This window comes from Schistocerca gregaria, chromosome X (assembly GCF_023897955.1).
Source record: "Schistocerca gregaria isolate iqSchGreg1 chromosome X, iqSchGreg1.2, whole genome shotgun sequence".
Lineage (NCBI taxonomy): Eukaryota > Metazoa > Arthropoda > Insecta > Orthoptera > Acrididae > Schistocerca > Schistocerca gregaria.
This window is the reverse complement of record NC_064931.1, coordinates 402,307,332-402,328,307: the sequence shown is the minus strand read 5'-3', so window position 1 is coordinate 402,328,307 and position 20,976 is coordinate 402,307,332. Positions and strand designations below refer to the sequence as shown.

Below are 20,976 nucleotides of genomic sequence, written 5' to 3'. Positions count from 1 at the left end.
ATGTTCGGTGAGGGCGTCTGGGTCAGTACAAAGTGTACCCCAAAGAGAAAGGCAAGGGACAGACGCATGAGGGCGAAAGCCAAAACTGCGCAAAACCCGCGACCACACCTGAGATGGGGAGGTGCGAGAACCTATGGTTCCCAGCAGTCCTGTTTGTTGTGCAGGATTAACCGCCGAGCCCGGGCCCACAGCCGTTTAAAAGCAACCAGATTCTCTAGGGAAGGATGACGCCAGTGTCGTTGCAGGGCCCGCCAGCGGTCCCGGATAGCTTATCCAATCTCTGGTGTCCACCAAGGGACTGACTTACGCCTTAAGGTACTTGAAGAGCGGGGGACGGTTGCCTCAGCAGCAGAAACAATGGCCATAGTGACCTTGTCCACTGCCAAACCAATGTCACCAGGAAGTGGAGCAATGGCCATAGTAGCTGAGGTGTAGGCTGCCCAATCAGCTCCATGAAGAAACCATCGTGGCAGCTGGTCAGGGGGTTGGGATTGAAGAAGAGGAACCAGGATAGCAAAGTGGTCGTCGTGGACCCTCCAACTGAGGTATGGAAGAAGACATGGGCTACTAAGAGATAGGTCAATGGCTGAGTATGTGCCATGAGTCAAGCTAAAATATGTGGGAGCACCAGTGTTAAGGAGGCAAACGTCCTGCTGTGCCAAGAGAGCCTCAACATTCCTACCCTGGCCCAAGATCTGGGCCCCACCCCATAAAGGGTGGTGGGCATTAGTCCCCCAAAAGGAGGAATGGCTGGGGGGGGGGGGGGGGCTGGGCAAACAAGGCAGCTAGGTCGGCACGAGGGACAACCTCATCCGGAGGAAGGTAGAGGGAACAGATGGTAAGCTCCATTCCTGCCCGGATTCTAACAGCCACAGCCTCAAGAGCCGTGTGAAATGGCACTGGGGCACTAGGAACAGTGGCAAGAACATAAACACAGACACCACCAGACATCCTGTCATACTCTACACTTTTCTTATAGTAACCCCGGTAGCCACAGAGGGAGGGGGCCCGCCCAACAGGAAACCAGGTTTCCTGTAGGGCCAGACAAGTGGCAGGGAAGCGGCAAAAAAGCTGTTTCAACTCAATAAGGTGGTGGAAAACACCATGGCAATTCCATTGAAGAATAATGTATTCCGACTGTGAAGACATGACAGAACCTGGAGGGGGGATAGGTTACGCCTTAGAAGCACTCGCCGCCACCGATTGCGAAGTAGCCTGATCAACTTCCATAAGAGCTGTGGGTCGAGCAACATCTAGCTCCTGAGAGGATGCTAGATGCTCCACTTCATCTTCAAGTGCAGTGGTAGACTCCTTTTCTGTCTCTATGTCCTTCTCCTATTGCTTTTTCTTCTTTTTGGTAGGGTTCTGTTTGTCCTTTGGTTTATCAGGCTGGGTGGGCTTTTCCAACCCAGGCTCATGGACCGAGGAAGACCTGGAAGCCCTACGGCCATCAGGTGGTGGCTTCTTCAGCCACTGGTTGACATCTGGAGGGGCAGTAACCGTGGAAGGGAGGGCACCAAGCTATCCCTTCCACGTGAAGGGAGCCGGAGGAGGCGGGCACTTCTCCAGCTACGACGGGGGGGGGGGGGGGGGCGGCTCAAGTCCTCAAAGAAGGAGGGGTTGTTACTCCCAATGTTGATAACAGGGGAGCAATGGAAGAGGGTGTTCCCCCAAATACCTGGGAAGCAGGAATAGACGACCGGGCTGGAGGGCCCACAAAAAGCAGCTGAGCTTGGGAGCTTGGGGGCTTGTCGCCAGGGATGGCGACATCGAAGTTGCTGCAGCAAACGTCAATGAAATGCGCACAGGGTGAAGTCTGTCATGCTTGCATTTAGCCTCCGTGTAAGTGACCTGTGCAACGTCTTATACTCCATAATCTTCCGTTCTTTTTGATAAACCACGCAGTCTGACGAGCAAGGTGAACGTTTCTGTCCATAGTTGACACAAACCAGGGGGCGGCGAACACGGGACGCTGGGGTGGGAGGCACGTCCACAATCCCGACAGGTAGGGTTGGCGTCACATCTCTATGACATATGCCCAAACCTCCAGCACTTAAAGCATTGCATGGGAGGAGGGATGTAAGGCTTAACATCACATCGATATATCACCACCTTGACCTTCTCGGCAGGGTGTCTCCCTCGAAACCCAAGATGAAGGCGCTGGTGGCGACCCTACTGTCGTTAGGACCTCTGAAGACACGCCGTATAAAGTGGACACCGCGGCATTCCAGATTTGAACGGAGCTCGTCGTAAGACTGCAACAACAGGTCATGATGAAAAATAAGTCCCTGAACCATATTGAGGCTCTTATGAGGCGTAATGGAGACTGCAACATCACCGAGCTTGTCGCAAGCAAGCAATGCCCGTGACTGTGCTAGGGATGCTGTCTGTATGAGGACTGCTCCAGACCTCATTTTAGACAGGCCCTCAACTTCTCCAAACTTGTCCTCTAAATTTTCCACAAAAAACTGAGGCTTTGTGGTCAGAAATGAGTCCCCATCTGTTCGAGTGCAAACCAGAAATCGAGGAGAAGATGTCGCACCAGGTAATTTAAACTGCCGTTCATCCCCTGGTGTGGACAGGGAAGGAAATGATTGGGGGTCATACTGTAAGGCATTGAACTTTCCTTTCTTAAAGACTCTTTCTTGTGCACTATTCGTATTTCGTTTCATGGTGGTCCCACGAGCAGCTAGAGGAAGGAATGTCCACCCAGACAGAGCCCCACTAGCCTGAGTAAGCCTAATACAACTGGGGGGGGGGGGGGGGGGGCGGCAGGTTTGCCCAGAGGTCGCCAGCTAGCAACTGGCAACTGTTCTACCTCAACAGCCATGTGTCTCCTTCGCGTACAGCACACCTTGAGATTTAGGTGTGGTTAATTTTCTTTTTTTTTTTTTTTTTTATTATACCATCCTCACGACCCAAGCACTTAAGCTAAGATAACCGGGCTTTGTACCGTCACGCTGTACGGTGGTCATTGAAGCACACTCAGACTTTACGGTATTGAGGACTGGTGGCGCTTCCCAGTCCCCAGTTCAGGCACCCCGGGGTCGCCAAGCCCGTACATACCCAGCAACTAAATGCTGAACCCCCTGAGGGGAGGGGACAAGCTGTCAGTGTGTAACATGCAGTGTCTTCTAGTTACATACTATTCATGTGAACACATCATTCTTAGCTATGGCATTCTTTGTTGGGAAACAAATGCACAAAATATTAACACAATTTTAAATCTCTAGAAAAGAGCCATAATAATAATAATAACGAAAAGTAGTAGTCGAGCTGATTGCAAATATCTGTTTAAAACACTGGGGATTTTAACTCCAGCATGTGAATACATTTGCAAGTCTATTGTACACATCAAAAATAACATTGGTAATTACTGCACAGACAGCCCTGCCCACGACCATGGAACAACAGCTAGACTCAACTTAAATTTACCAAGAAATAATAAATATAGAACTTAAAACAGCATTTTCTACCAAGGAATAAAACTGTTCAATAAATTACCAAATGAGATTAAAGAAATTGCAAAAATACACTTATATAAAAAGGAACCTAAAAAGTACCTGTTATTTAATACATTTTATACATTGAAGGAATACTCAGTTAAAACAGAGTAGGTGTTTGATAGACTCAAGTTATACAAATAAATAAAAACAGTGATTATAAAACACCCAACACTCCATATAACACCTTCACATTATGTTTTTTCCTTCTTTTTTTTCTAGAAAATCTTACCCCCAATCTATGCATAGCACAATACTAACACCTCTTCCTCTTCCTGAGCTGAACATCTCACTCATTGTAGAGTGACACCAACTTAGTTTTTCAGGTTGTGCTGTGTGCTGTGTGTATAGTGCGTGCAGTGACTGATAGTGAGATATGAGTGAACAGTGTGGCATTACATTACTTAATAAGTTATTTGTAAAAAAAAGTATTGCATACTAGGAGTAAATCTAATGATTGTCTCAACTAGAAGTCTGTAAATGTATGTGTATAAAAATTAGCTTATTTTAAATTGGTCTAAACTTGTAAATACTTTGACATGTCATATATCCTTGTAAAAAGATATCTACAGATCAATAAAGCAGCAGCTACTACTACTACTGAAAATGATATGTATTTCATACAGTATTCACCTACATTTTCAAAGCATGGGATACAAGTGCTGCATTTCCTTTTCCCAGGTGAATAATAAATCCAAAAAAGGCAAGAAAGTGCACGTTTCAGTTTCCCAAATGTGTGATGTTGAGAAATCGCTGGATTGTAGCTGTTCTCAGACAGGAACTTGTGCCTACGCATCATTCGAGGGCAAGTAAATGATGAAACATTTATAACGTGTTATTTGTTTCCATTGCACCACATTTATCAATTGTTTTTAAAAGCAGTTGTGTGTGATGTACCAGTATCATTTGTTTCTTAATTCTGAACTGTTGGTGCGAGGTTAAAATCAATCTGGCTGTGAAAAGTCTCTCATTAATGCAACTCTTGTCACACAGAATAGTTATATTAATTAGTGCTGTGCTGTTACAAATGTGACACAAACATTTCCAACCAGAAGTATTGTATGGACAGCGAACTGCTTTGATGAGAAGGTAGGAGGGATTTTAACTGTATATATTGAATGACTGAGGATGAAAGGTGGATGCGTTCCATCGATATTTCCTGGTTGTCCTTCATATCTGTCATTGCAACTGGCTTTCCGGTAATCACCTGATGAAAATTGGATGCGTCTGGAAGCAGCACAACTTCAGAAAGCAGTGAGCGAGAGAATTCTGCTGATCAATACAAAAGTGATAACAAAATTTGAAATATATCTCATTTAACAGGGCGGGGGGGGGGGGGGGGGGAGGAGGACCATAAAATCAACTTTTCTTCATTCTGGACTGTCATCAGCAAGATAGACAGTGAAATTAGGTACAGATCCTGTTGTCTTAATGTTAACAAAAATTAATGTTACTCTTTAGTTATTAATGAACAGTTGGCAGTTTCAGTTTTTTATAAAGGAGTACCCATGAATAACTTCCAGAACACACATGAGTTTCCTATGAAAATAAATTATATTCATGATATTGAAAGTATACTGATATCTGTTAAAAAGAGTGCATTTCCAGATTATGAAGATAAGAGCATCTATTAGAGATAATAGATCCCATGATAGAGGCGTTCTTTCAGTTTGTGAAGTCTCAACTGCAACTTGTTAGTAGCAGGCACAGACTCTTTTACAAATTATTTCTCCAGCTGTCTATAGGTTCATGAGGGAATCCGGAAACCTGGTAATGCCCCATTAAAGCACAATAAGGAGACTTTGTTCTGCACTTAATGTTGGTCTTGAATTAGAAAAACTTCACAGCAATTTCTTATTTTACATTAAGAGTAAAGTTCCTCTTTTGCAGTCCCAGGATATGTTTGTAACTTTAATGGTTGATGAGATCCATATTAAGCAGTATCATGATTATAAACATGGTTATGTTGTTGGAAGTGCTTTTGATTCCCAAGAGTTAGCTACTAGTGCACACACATTTATGATAAGTAGTATTGTATCTCCATTCAGTTATGTTGTACACATTTTGCCTGTTCAGGCTATAACTGCTGAAACATCGCACAGACTTTTGAAGAAGGTAGTTCTTGGGTTGAAAGTGCTTGCAGTTGCATGTGATAATAATTGTGTAAACAGGAAGGCTATGACATATATCTCAAACAAGCCCAAGCTGAGTCTTCTGCATCCACACTCTGCACAAGTCCCCTCTTTTTGTAATTGATTCTGTGCACTTATTGAAGTGTGGCAAAAATAATTTGCTTAACCAGAAAACTAATTGGTATACTTTCAAATTTCCTCCATTTGATGGAAATTTAGATTCACTTTTGGAAGCTTCATTCTCAAATGTATGGAATCTGTACTGTTTTGAATCTGACAAATTATTGAAATATGGTTATGGGTTGTCAGTGAAAGCACTATCCAGCTCAAAGGAGCACAATACCATGTATAAATCAGGCATACTTTTGAAGTGGAGAAAAAACTGATTTTCTATAATTTTAAAGGATTTCTTTAACATTTGGAATAGATGGACCAAGGAAAGTAAATCATTTTTATGGTTTAGAACCATGGATGTAATACTATGCACAAAATACAACATTTTCACACAATTTTGCTTCTTTCTGTGTAATGGTCTCTGACATTACAGGAATTAGCAGGCTACTGTGCATACACAGTCAAATTGAAGTGTGATGTTTGCAAGGAGAGTTTGGTTTTTCAAACAGTCATGCATTATGGGGAGGTCTTTCAGCTTATAAGAAATTTTGATCAAGGAGGTTTGGGGCCTGATTACCTTAGAAGTTAAGTCCAATAGTGCTCAGAGCCATCAAGGAGGTCTACTCTACCCATGCTCATTTGCTGTTAATGCTGTCACATACAGTTATATCACTATTTCTAAGCTTCTTTGTCCTGAAAATGAAAAACGATTCCTGCATAAACAAAACCAAAGGCTACAGGTGATCAGTCTGATAGTACAAAATTTTTCTTCAAATGTGGAGCAGTTTGATTTATGTGGAAGCCATATGACTGAAAACATTCTCAAAATGATTATATGCATTGCAACAAATTCATTGTTGGGAAACTAATGCAATAAAAAAATTAACAGAGTATATCTAGTCAAAAGGTGGGGAAGGGAAAGCTGAAAACACTAAAAAAGAGTTTTTTCATAATATTCCACAACCAGTGCTCTGTTGTCAGAAATGACAGACAGCTACAGCTGCTATAAAGCTAGCTGTGATGAGAATGGATTTGGGGAGGAAGGGGGTTTCTTATTGGTTTTCTTGTAATGCTGTGTTTCATAAGTAATTTTCTGTGTGTTTATTGCTATTTTACTTATTCACTCATTGATACATCAGGTTCAGTAAATCTTAATCTGCCAAACAAGTCAAAACATACATTAACAGAAAGATGGAGCCACTGTATGCTATTCCTGTAAAGTACACAAACAACAGAAATAATGACAGAAGAAAGTAGTAGTTGTGAAGAACAAAAAGCCATAACACCTGCTTTTGTGATATCTGATATCCAGTTGCTATTTGTGTCTACTAAGTTTTTGTCAATCATTTATGTAACCTTTCACATTATCATTCATCTATTCATTGGCACAATTACAAACTACTTAAGATTAGCATTAGTGTAAACTAGAAGCTACAAATCTGTGTCCAAATATTCTGATAAAATATGGGACAGCTAGTACAGTATCCTTTTAGGTTGTTGTGAGTAAATAAGTGCCTTGTATCTGCCAGGAACATCTTAGGCTTTTTAATGAAAGTATTCTAGAAACTTTTTCTCTGCTTCCACTTTAATTATTTCTGGGCTATTTAAAGGTAAACTAGATTCATAGCATTTTTGTGATAAATTTCTCATTTGCTGTGTGTCCTTGGCAAACTTCTTCCCATTGTTGATATAAGCAATTCTCTCTGGATGGTGAGAATGAGTCACCAAACAAGCCATTTACTATAGAGTTCACATGTGTTTCATGGAAAACAGATTTAGAAATGAATTCTCAATCACTGTTGGACTCTGTCCTCATTTCTTAGTTGGGAATACTACTGTGAGGAAGAAACCAAATTCATGCAGTTGTGCAATTAATCACTACTTTCAGCAGAGTCAGCACTGTCCTACATGAAATTAATATTGAATATGCACTTATAGCGACTTCCTGGTTACTTTTACTAAGTATTATTAGTACTCTAATTGTCTGGTGAAGTTTTTAAAAAAAATTAAATGAGGGCCCCTGAAACTGTCAGGTGCAAAATAACTTAATTGAAGTACTCAATAATGACAGTGGCCTGCAATTTTTTTCCACTTTCTATGTAAGCTATATAACCACCTCACCTTTCTTTATATTATATCTATGGTAATGTGATGCTATTATTCCTTTTGGATTCTTTGTTCAATTTCTATGACTTTCAGATGATGTACAAATCAGTTACCTATTGTTATATGAGAAGCCTATCTTTCCTATGTATCTCGCTTATGTTTGCTGAAAAAGTCCAAATATGTTTCATTAAGGTGTTTGACAAAGTTAGAGTAAGCACAGTTTTATTTCAATGAAGTGTGAATTGTATTTTGTGCACAACTTCCTTCAACTAGCAGTGAGCCTAACAACGAAATGTGTGTCAAGTCTTCCATGTAACTTGCCTGTCAGTATATACATTGTGTGCTCATATCTGAATCTGACATTCCCACTTCCAGTACCAGTGTATATTTTGGGTAAGTTAGATTGTGTTTGATGTATGTCAAGTAATTTTAAACCAGATTTGTGTTTCTAGTAATCAAGAAATAAAATGTTTTGTCTTCATTTTAATTACGTTCTGATGAAAGGAAACAGCTTTGCTTCTACAGCGAGAGAAACATCTGAGTATCTTTTACTGTGTTGCTATATGTGTGTGATGTATCTGTCAGAATTTTTATAATGGTTTACTGATTCATATTGCATACAACTTTTCCGTATTTAAGAATAAATTTCTGGTCACTCTGTGGCTGGAAAATGTTTAGTATTCCGTTTCATTCCTAGCAGACTGAGCTTCCAGCACTTTTATTTGAAAGAGCTAAAGAATCATTTTGTCCAGTTTCACAATTATGGCTGTTCGGAAATAATTTCGAATTTAAATAAATTACCTCAGAAATTTGCCTTAATGAATGTAGTGTCCTACAGATTAAGCAGTATGGAAAGCAGAATTTTGAGGTAAGTACACTTCGATTAAATTAATAGTACTCTGACACTAACTTCAGTCGAGAATATAGGTGAAACAATCTTTCCATGTTTAAGGCCCCTAAAGTTCTGGAGAAACAGGGAAATAAAATATTTTTCATGTTTTTTGATTTATTAAACATTATATCAAGAGGTGCTCCATTCCATCGAATGATTTGAGTTTCGTGAGAGTTCAGTAAATTTTGAAGTGGAGAGGAAAATTTATGACAATAACCAGGGAAACAAATTATTATACTCTGTAGGAGCTCCAGCTGCTTTATTTAAAACCGAAAAAGTCTGCTTGTTGTTGCATATTACAAATTAGTTCTTTAGACAAAAAACATAACTAAAAATTACAAGTTGTCTTCAAGCCTAGAAATGGGCATTTAAGGTAAATCGTCAAAACAATTTTACATGCTCATATAATATAGGGCAGTTTTGTTCAGTTACTTTATGCAATGATATAAATACCCATACTTTCTTTACAAGGCTATGTAGAAGAGGAACGCTGCTACAGAGCGGTCATCAGTATGTGACGTCACAAGTATGCGCGCAGGCCTGTAGTCCAGGTGGTGTAGTTCTAGGTAGAAACTCCAATTCTGTGACCCCGCATCACCACAGAAAAAGCGAGGCCAACGGGAAATGCTTGCCGCTGCCGTGTGCCGCTCTCTGGCAAGAACCAGCCTGTACGCTCTCTCCTAATAGATCACGATGAATTAATCTGTGAAGATAAGAAATATGGGTTAAAAAGAATCATTTTCTAATGTAGTGCTGTTTTATGAGAACGTCACACTGTTGTATACAATTTCGTCAAAGACGTCCTTCCTGTCGCCAGCCCGTTACGTCCTGGGAAGGAATGTGTGTACGCCAACTACATGTAGTGTTATTCACGTGAAAGTGAGTGAAAGTTCAAAATCTTAAACATGGCTGCGGGTCAGCAACTGTATAAATCTTATGAGGTTGGGGAAAAAAAAATCAGCCAACCTGCCAAAACAAGGGTTTATTATCCCTTACCTAAGTTTCGATATTTCTATAAATATCTTCTTCAGAAGGAGTGGGTCTTGTTACATCAAATGGTGGTACATTATATTAGCTGAAGACGAGCAGCTCTTGTCACATATAAAACTGACATAAAAACAAGAATTATCACTTGCCATGGCTTTAGATAGCACCCCTATTATATTTAGCGTACTTCAGAATAAATGCCCACTGGCAGAGTATCTTGTCAACATAGAATTATATAAAATTGTAACAGGAGTCACAGAATAAAATATTTGCGTAATGTAAGTGTACATCCTGCCAAATAAAAGGCCAATAAAAATAAATTTTGTAACTAGTTATATATTTTCCTAGGGCCCACTCCTCCTGCGGAAGATATTTTTACAAATATCGAAACCTAGGTTAAGGGCTAATAAACCTTTGTTTTTCAACTGGTTGACTGGTTTCTTCAACCTTTACAGATTTATACAGTTACTGATTTGCAGCCATATTTAAGATTTTGAAATATGTGTTTGCCCAGGTATCTAAGACTCTCACCAAATATATGGACATTTAATTTTAAATTCTTGAAAACAAGTATGGCCTTTGATTTTAATAGGCAATGTAAAAAGTTTAACTTGATGCCAGACTATGTGAAAGCTTTCACTAACATTAAGCAGTGTGAGAAAACGGCCTTCAATTTAGAAGAAATTAGTGCAACAAGTTTTAGCTGACTGAACAGTAGAGCTGTACAAGAAGAAAGGTAGACTGAATGTAGAAGCTTAAAATTTATATCTGGTTTCAACTAAAGCTTTAAAAAAAATAATTTCAAATTGTTGTTACATGGAACGATATCAACGATACGTTGTATAATCTTAAATGTGAAATGGAAATTAAACACGAAAAGAAATTGACAAAAATTAAGAACAAGACACCGATAAATAATAATAACGTTACAGTAAATAACGTAGCATCAATTTTTTGAAAGAGCATGAAGTAAAACCAAAATTAAGGTTGCGGAGGAAGAAGACCTAATTTTATATTTTAAAAAGGTTTAAAGTACAATGTAGACAATCAGCTTGGTGAATCTACTGTAATATATATTTTTATGGTTGACCGTAATTGGTCTAGACAGTGCTACAGTACATAAGGCCCAACAAGTTAGGATACCTCATGTATGTATCATCATCCTAGAAAAAGAAATCGCAGGCAGCTATGAGTAGCATTTGCACTAAAGAATCAAAAGTGTTTCATAACATTAATTAATTGAAAATTAAGAACCTGTAATAAATAAGACTGATAAAGGTAATACAGTTGTCGTTGCCTATAAAATGAGTATGTAGACAAAACGGTACAAGTTTTTGAGGAAAATTGTATCACCGAAATTAGCACAGATCCTACCGTTACCCTGCAGAAACAAATTCGGAACTGTTTAAATAATACAGCAAATTTGTTCGGGAAATTTCAGAAACAGTGGTTAGTGGCACGAATTCAAAGCGTCCCAGTTTAAGAAACCAATTCAAGCTTCACGAGAATCAGTATCCGATGCGCCCGATCGTAAATAGCATAGGGAGTGTGCACCCCAAGTTAGCTAGACATTTATACGGCAAACTCAAGAAATATTTTACTTTTCACAGTAATTTTTACGTTAAAAATGAGCAAGAACTGATTAGTAAAATAAAAACATTCAAATGCACACTTAATACTAGATTGTTGTCCTTTGATATTACGAGTCTTTACACGAATATTCCGATTGACGTGGCACGCGAAATCTTTGAAAAGAACCTATCACTGCATAAAAAGTTAACTTAGATGCAAATTACAGAACTGATGATGTTAAAGGTAGTGCTCAAATACAATTATTTTACTTTTAACGGTAAACTGTATGTTCAGTCCTTTGGCCTTGCGATGGGTAGTCCCTTAGTTGGCATCCTAACTGACATTTTCATTAACTCCCTTACAGATTGTTTTAAAGAAGCCAAGTCAGAATTAATGAGTAAAATGCGGTTTTATGAGCGTTATGTAGACGACTAAATTTTTCCATTTGATGGAACTGTCCAAGAACTAGATTTATTATTTAACACCTTCAACGGCTTCCACGAGAAAATTAAACTGACAAAAGAAATTCAAAATGAGAACGGTGACCTACATTTCCTCGATCTAAAATAACGCACATAGGACAGCAGTGCCACTTTTAATATTCAGCGTGAGATAACCTACTCTGATAATATTATTCCTTCAGATTCTTCCCACCCACAGGCTCATAAAGTTACGTTTCTCCATTCAGCAATAAATCGTGCTTCAACAATACCACTTTCCCCATACGATTTTCAGGACGAAATTAATTTCATTAAGACTAATGCTAGTAATAAAGGTTATAAACAAGACGTAGTCGACAAGATACCTAGAAACAAAAGGGCAAACAAAAACTATTCAACACTAGGTGACAACAAACTGAAGAGCAACGAACAGGGAAATAGCGAGATCATTCCGATACTAGTTTTAGGTATTTTGTCCTACAGGACTGGCCGGCTTCTGACTAGAAAATGCGGTGGTAAAGTCACGTTCTCTGCTAACAACAGTTTTAAGAAAAAATTAGTACATGCCTGAAAAACTGAAAAATATCATTCCACAAATTCAGGCGTCTATGAGATCATCAGCAAATATTGCCCTAGCTCTTACATAGGGCAGACCGTTAGTGCTATTAAAGGCAAATATAAGGAGAACCTGTTTGGTACGAAGCGGGGGGAAATGTGGATAATTTTTCCATTTGCTGCACATTCACTTATTTCAGAGGGAGGGAGTAGAAGGAACCGCAATTTTACATAAGGAAATAAAAGGCTTTTATTGGATTAGAAGAACTTGAAATTTATAAACATCTTGCTAAGTGAGACAGTAACATTTTGAACGATCAGTTACAACTCGCGAGTAAGCTCTTCCTTCATGGATTTTAACTGCTGCTCACTGTCACATAACCCGTGTTTACCCATCTCCAATTTTCCTTATCGTTGAAGCTTCCATAGTGTTAAGCGGAAGTTTTTTTCTTTTTAGTAACGTCGTTTTAGATTATATTTGCTCTTCTTTCCCCATACATTTGTAAGAGCGGTTATTTGTACATAGAATTCTAGCTTCTGTACGCTGAATTTATCTGCAGTACCAGTATGTCAGCAAATGTATGGGTAATTTTATACGTTATACATACCAGCAAATCTATTATATTTTCGGTAGCCTTTTAGAGGAAATTTCATTCTTACTTTAATGTAAAATGCTGTTATTTAACAAAAGGCAAGGCGCAGTTCTTATGCACATGCATTTAGCACCCTCGGCAGCTCAATTATTCGCGGTCGCTTGAGCCCGTATATTCGAACAGTTGGCCTTTACCTGTGACGTGATGTATACTTAACGTATGAAAAAATTTTATCCTGTGGCTCCTGTTATAATTTTATGTTGTCAAGAGCCTCTGGCAATGGGCATTTATTCTAAAGTACGCTAAATGTTATGTGGCTGCTATCTAAAGCCATGACATGTGATTACTTTTTATGACAGTTTTACGTATGACAAGAGCCGCTCGGCGTCAGCTAATCTGATTTACACCATGTGCTGTAACAAGTGAGTATGTTTACCTCTCAAATATTTTTCTATTATTAATATTTTCTTATTTCTCTAAAAATAATTTTTGTAACCAGTTTTATACGTTTTTAGGGTTCAAATGGCTCTGAGGACTATGAGACTTAACATCTGTGGTCATCAGTCACCTAGAACTTAGAACTACTTAAACCTAACTAACCTAAAGACATCACACACATCCATGCCCGAGGCAGGATTCGAACCTGCGACCCTAGCAGTCTCGCGGTTCCGGACTGAGCGCCTTAACCGCGAGACCACCGCGGCCGGCCATTTTTAGGGCCTAAACCTTCTTCAGAAGATATTTTTAAAAATATCGAAACTTAGGTCAAGGGCTAACAAACCTTTGTTTGGTAACTGGCTGACTAATTTTTTAACCACTTGAGTGAAAGCTTTCTACATGTTTGTGAATTGTGAAACTGAGTTGGGACTTCGGTACCAGCCCAGTATTCGTCTAGTGGGATGCAGAAATCCGCTTAAAAACCACATCCAGGCTCGCCAGCACACCAGCCCACATCGTTAATCAGCCAGCCTATTCCATTCAGGGCCAGCACACTTCCCATCCACGAAGCGGAGCTTCAACATGCACAGCTATCGGGGTAGGTTCGTTCTCTGTATAATGTTAATTGACACAGTAAGTGTACGATGTAACAGTTGTTTCCCGAGTCTATTAAAATTATTTAATTGATTGTCATTTTGCTCGTGTGCATCTACTCAGGAGCCAAGTCAGTTTATGCATCATGTCTTCAGCAAGTTTCAGGAAGTATATTGCACGAAAGAAAGGAAGGAAGGAAATGTCCATTATAATTATCCGGGCTGTTATGCCGTGGTCGGTTGATAAATTTTGTCTCAGTTCCCAACGTTTCGTCTCCGACTGCGCGAGACATCTTCAAGGGGGTCCGTAGGTCGATAGAAGGTCCAACACTCACTGGCTCGCTAATGACTGCCGCTAAATTCCGTCTCCGCGAGCTCCCGCGCCGCGGTGTGACGTCACGTGTTTTGAAAACTTCAGTGTAATTGGCCGCTGTCCGTCGCCGTCGACCACCGTTGCCATCACCCAGTAGTGAACGGGTGGTACATCATCATCTTTAACACCGGCATCCATATACCGTTTAATTTCACGCCCTCCTCCTTTCGGTTGAAATTATTTGGGTGTTTAGCGATTTCGATTGCCTCCCTGTAGAGCCTTTCGGAGTATCCGCTTGTGGCCGCTAATACTTGCGTCTTCTCGAAATGAATATTGTGGTTCCCTGGCTGGAAAGCATGCTCCGCAACAGCTGATCGTTCCGTTTCTCCTCTTCTACATTTTCCCTTGTGCTCTTCCAAACGTTTAGAAACCGTTCTTTTAGTTGTACCCACATAAACATCACTACAGCTGCATGGGATCCTATACACTCCAACTTTGTCCAAAGGTTTGCGAGCGTCCTTGGCAGTCTTAAGGTATTCCTGTATCTTCCTGGTGGGCTTGTAAATTACGGTAATATTCCGCTTCGTCAAGATCCTCCTTATTCTTTCCGTTACATTTTTAACAAACGGCAGATTTTGCAGTAGCCTGTACGTCAGTATGATTTCTGCGTGGTTTCCTCAACGCACGTTTTATTTCGGCGGACGGATATCCGTTCTTCATTAGTGCATTGTGGAGATGTTCCATCTCAGCGTCGAGCAACTCAGGTTCACAAATATTTTTAGCTCTGTCTGCTAACGTTTTTATAACACCCCGCTTCTGTTGTGGGTGGTGGTTCGAATCCCGGTGCAAATAACTGTCCGTGTGCGCGGGTTTGCGGTATACTGAGTGGCCCAAACTACCATTTTCGTTTCTAAAAACAAGCACATCGAGGAAATGTAATTTGCCGTCGATCTCCTCCTCCATTGCAAACTGAATTCTCGAGTTTATGCTGTTTAGATGTTCGTGGAACCGGCTTAGTTCCTCCCTACCATGTCTCCACAGCACAAACGTGTCATCCACGTATCGGAATCATACATTGGGTTTTTTGCTGGCAGTACCTAAGGCCTGTTCTTCGAATTTCTCCATAAAGAAGTTTGCAATTACGGGACTTAGGGGGGTTTCCCATAGCCACGCCATCCGTTTGCTCATGAAACTGTTCATTCCACTTCAAGTATGTGGTCGTCAAACTGTACTTGAATAGTTCTAAAATATCGGCAGGAAAAATTTGATCCAGCTGTTCCAATACATCATTAAGTGTAACCGTGGTAAACAGCGATACCACATCGAAGCTGACCAATATGTCCTCCGGCTGGACCACTATGCCAGTCAATCTGCTGATGAAATGTGTCGAATTCTTATATAGAGTCCGAACGGCCCACATGTGGTTTCAACAGCGTAGTCAAAAACTTGGCTAACGAGTAGGTGGGCGAACCAATGGCACTTAGTATCTGTCTTAATGGCACGTTTTCTTTATGAATTTTGGGCAATCCATAAAGCCTCGGTGGTAGCGCAACAGAATTGCACAGACCTTTCTGTACACTCTCTTCAATGGAGGACTTTTTTATTAACCGCGACACAGTTCTGAGGACGTTGTTAGTAAGGTCCTTATTCAGCTTCCTATATGCTTGCGGATCCAATAGATCAGTAATTTTACTCTGATAGTCGGCCACATCCATAACCACCGTTACGCTTCCTTTGTTAGCTGGGAGAACCAAAATACTATCGTCGTCATTCAGGAGTTTTAAAGCTCTTCTCTCACCCACAGTTAATTACTTTTCGGCGGTTTTGCATTGGCTAATATTCTCACTGTTTCTATACGGATTTCTTCAGCTGTTACAGAATCCACACTGCGAATTCCTGCTTCTACACTGGCTATAATTTCTTCCGTGGGCACAAAACGCGGACTAACAGCAAAATTTCCTCTCTTGGCAAGCACAGATGTCTCATCGTCAGATGACGAACGTTTGGACAAATTGATAACGGTCCGGGAAACATCTAAATGCCGAACAGTCTGATTAGGTAGCAAATTATCAAACTTCTTCTATCTACTCGACGTTGTCAACATGTGCTTCCCCATGGTATCATGCAGTAGTCTATCAATCTTATCCCAGTCACTGCTGCACAGTATTACTGATCGTAATATGGAGAGACATTAACTTACAGTTTGTGCTTGCCAAGTCCCGTCGGGTCTGCTGAATGCGCTCTCGTAGTAAGGCCTCCTCAGTCCGTTTGAAAATGCATTGTGCCTTTCCCGAATAGAACAGTCGCTTTATCTTCAGAAACTTCGGTATAACGTCGACGGCTCTGCAACTGTTCGAATATACGGGCTCAAGCGACCAAGAATAATTGAGCTGCCGAGGGTGCTAAATGCATGTGCGTAAGAACTGCGCCTTGCCTTTGTTAAATAGCAGCATTTTTCATTAAAGTAAGAATTGCCTATTGTCGATGTCTGTAAGCTGTTGAAAATATCTTTATAAGCACAGAGGAGGGAAACAAACTTATTTCATCGATAGTGAACTTCATTCAGTTATTACGTAACATGATGAACTAAATGCAATATTCAAAACATTAAACTGGCAACTGCTTGGGAAGCTATCATCTACAACAATTTTTATTAGTAAACACAGATTATTTTGAACTAAAATAGGACTCTTGAACAATTTAGAAAGCAACAGCAAAATTTAAACTGGTACAGTACCACTCACAGTGTTTAAACAACTGAACGACACATATTGAATAAACTTATGATTTAATAGCATAAAGAAGTGGTGTTATCTACCATCGCTGGAGATTTCATGCGTTAAATGAAGAGAGCTCTGCGTAGTTATGCTTACAGCTGTTTTAGATATGTTTAGTCAAACGCACCTGCTGCAAATATGTCATTTGCATTGGACCTATAGCAGCGAAGCTGGAACTATCATCTAAACCCATGTAATCTAAGCCATTGACTAATAATTAATATAGTCTATGTAGACTGTTTTGCACAAGTACATAAACACCCATTTATTTCATAAGCCTATTTCAACTACTGAATTTTCAATTTAATTTTTTCATCTCAGGTTAGCAATTTCTGTGACGTGTGTCGATGTGAAACAAGAGTACTATGTAACTTGAAATTGCGGATAAAAGTAAGTAAATTATGGCAAAATACTTTGCAAAAGGCGAAATTCTAGAAGAATGAGAAACATTTTAGCTGATATTAAAAACTCAGTAATGTAAAAAACAACTCATGGTTTCACATGTATTTATACTAATATTTCACTGGTGGTTTCGAGGCCTAAATCAACGTTAACTCTAAGAATAAATCAACATACAGTTCAAAAATTCAGTAACAAATATTTTTACAACTCATGTCGCTGCTTTGGCATAGCCAACTATAGTGCAGTCTTCTTCACATCAGGGTCTGACAGTTTCTTCGCACGCTTCTGTGTGTGAAGGTTTCTTTTTTGTAGAAAATATACCATTGAGGTTCATTTTTTTTACTTCTGTATTCTTAACTACAAAATTCACAGGAGAAATAAATTTTTGCAATGCTTGCAGTTCTTGATAAGTTTGAAATGAATCTGCAATTGTTAAATTTTCAACAACGAGCATTTTTTTCTGTTTTGACATACTACAGGACACACCTTGTGCTATAATTTTCTCCCTCTGTAAGCTTTTCTTGTTAAAGTGAAGATTTTTGGATCAGATGCACCACTGGTTTTCATGGGACTGACAAACAAGATGTTCCAAGCAAAATCTGCATCACTACAGGTGAAACTGAAAGTTTGTAAGCGAACACTACTTTTAATCACCCTAAGGTTAGAGCTACAGTGACGCTTCCGCACTGCAAAAATACACAGCTCAGTTCTCTGAATTCACATTCCATTTACTACTATTTGCCTTGCAGGTGGAATCTTCAGACAGCTTCAGAGATAACTTATGCCTCAGTCTTAAAAATTCAAATTAGTTTGCAACAATACCTCTGTGAAGAACACTAAATCTGTCATGTAACTTATCCCTCAATGATTTCATCGAAGTATGAATGCCCTTACCCATTCTTTCAATCTTTTGACTTCAATTTTTTTTTGTAAATTTTCGAGAACATATTTGTCTTTATGACACCATGCAGTCTGTAAAAATGAGCCCATCTGGGGGTTCTAGAATAAATTTTCCAAGATTTTTGAAAAATTTAGTATCTGGTCAGTGGCATAAAGTCCATCCAGAAAATTTTTTGTCACAGTTCTAAACAAAAAACGCTCTCTCTCACATATTCAAACTTTCATTTTTTATACAAACCTCAACTTACATGTCTTTATTTTACCTTATTTAAATTTTGTCTCCAAGCACGATGACAGCTACTGAGGAACTCATAAGGCTCAAGGGGGATAGTAAGGAGGGGGGTGGTTGAGAGCTGGCAGCTGCTAGGAGGGTAGGAAGGAAGAGAACGCGATCTGACAGTTTTATCATCAACACCAAAAACAGGTATCTACCACTGCCAAAGTTACGTAGAGAAAAGCCTCAGTTAGAATGAGTAGCAGGAAATATGCAGCACACTTCAATTGAGGCCAAGAAATCTAGGAATGTACTAAGTGTTAGGAAGAAGAACGTGCTGCTGCTAGGTAGTACCCATGGGCGAGGTGTAGGCCCTCAATTACAGGAAAGTTTAGGGGCAGTGTCCCAGGCCTCAGTATCTTCAAGCTAAAAGCATGGCTAAGTCATATAATAGAGAACCTAGGGTCATTTACAAAAGAGCTCCATGTGGTGGTAGTGGATGGGGCACGAACAATTTGGACAGGGAAGGGGCATATGAAATAGACGGTGACCTGGACAAGATAGCTTCCCTGACTCATGGCACAAACGTACACTTTGTTGAGCTGTTCCGGAGTGAGAATGGACCACACCTTGATGGTGCTGTGAATCAAAGCAGTGTGGGGTTAGCAATGGCTTTGAGGGCAGCCAAATTTGTTTGTTTATGTTTCTCTGGTGCCTGTTGGGACCATCAACAGATGGGGTTTCACTAGGCATGGTCTACACCTAAACAGGACTGGGAAGGGAAGATTGGTACAGCTGATTCATGAAAGTACAGGGGGTGGATATTGGGCCACGCATGGTCAAATACCTGTTGTCATGGGTAGGAAAATAAGTCGTCTTTTTAGGATAAATCCAGACGACAAGTTCCCAGCAGTTTAAAAAATACTGAAACAATCACTCACAAGACAGATTTTAAGACTCCAAATGTCACACATACCAGGTGTCACAAAGAAAAGCAAACCATTGGAGAGAGTAACATGGGGCATTTCACAGACTTAACAATTGTACGCGCAGGCTCTTCCCCCCATGGTGGCACACTGGAGTGTGAGTGTATAGTGAAAGAGGACTCACTGTCCTCCCCTTGTTTCCACTCACAATAACTGGACGGAACGAGTTGTCTGATGTAAGTGTTTATTCTAATAGACTTTACAACTTGCACAGGCAGCACGCTAACTGCGACTCCTGGCTCAGCTGGGAGACATACAGGCCCATCCGCTAGGGGGTCTCTAAGCTACCTGCTCGGTTGTTACAACCGCTAATCTTACCTGCGTGCACGAAAGACCTAGGATATCCACTTAAGCGTGTAGGTTGCAAGGTCTCCAGAGAGGCAGTAGACTATATGGACAATATGACCTGCCCAGTCTGAAACCTGCCACTTGACAGTTGGAGTGAGTAGCAGAGTCTAAACATACTCCCACTGTAAAATGAGTTCTCTCATTTTGCAAATAACCATAATTTTAACAAACATCAAAACCAAAACAAGGAAAACAATAAAAATATGACTAGGCACAATATCAATGCACATAAAACATGAATACACTAATATCTGGGATGCCCATATCACCAAAACACGACTGTCACATTGCATGTGAAACACTATGAGTACTAACATGTAGGACACAAAACAAGAAAGTATTAATATCATACTGCATAAAAACATGAAAATCAATACTAACAACAGTTAGTCCACAAGAAACATCCACAGCTTCCCAAGCTGATCTTATGAATTATGAGGTTGTTCCAGTAAATGGAAATTTGCCAGTGGCCCTGTATCATATACCACTACACAGATCTGAGGGAAGATTTAATTGATACACTGCTTAGGAAGGGGGCACAATTTTGCTATAGGCATCTTAATCTGCCCATTAGCAGTTTTTCCATCAGCGCACACACACACACACACACACACACACACTTATCAGGACTGGGTAATGACACCCAGCCTCCACACCAAAGGAGGCAAGTTATCCTCCTAGACCAGCACATGATCGCCAATCTGGGGTTGCCATGCTGCTTCCGATGTCCATTTTCTCCATTTCTGCGGATCATGTATGTATTCTGTGGACCACCTCTTCCAAAAGAACTGATGCAACTGCTGTACAAATTGCCATCTGCACAACCTGTTAGCAGGGACCTCAAGGACAGAAGGTTCAGAATGAGCACCACAAAGGGGCTGTCCAATTAGGAAATGATCACGAGTGAGAGCAGCAGGAGAATCTAGGTCATCAGAGATAAGACAATGGCCTTGAATTCAAGCATGCTTCTATCTGAATTAACACAGTAGTCAGTTCTTCAAACGTCAATATGGCATTTCTGATGATGTGTGAGATGCGACTTCATGCATTTGATTCCTGCCTCCCAGAGTACACCAAAGTGAGCGGCACAAGGTGGAGTGTATCTCCAACT

At 40.2% G+C, this 20,976-nt stretch overlaps 1 long non-coding RNA gene across 3 annotated transcripts in view; it reads right to left on the bottom strand.

Moving 5' to 3' along the window:
* Positions 1-8,744: 8,744 nt before the first annotated feature.
* LOC126297379 (uncharacterized) overlaps positions 8,745-20,976 on the bottom strand; it is an 85,156-nt gene continuing 72,924 nt past the window's right edge. The window contains exon 4 of one of the 3 annotated variants that reach the window (XR_007552510.1): positions 8,745-9,450. This is a non-coding gene — a long non-coding RNA (uncharacterized LOC126297379). The remainder of the gene's footprint in view (positions 9,451-20,976) is intronic. The other 2 variants (XR_007552509.1, XR_007552508.1) reach the window with 2 other exon arrangements.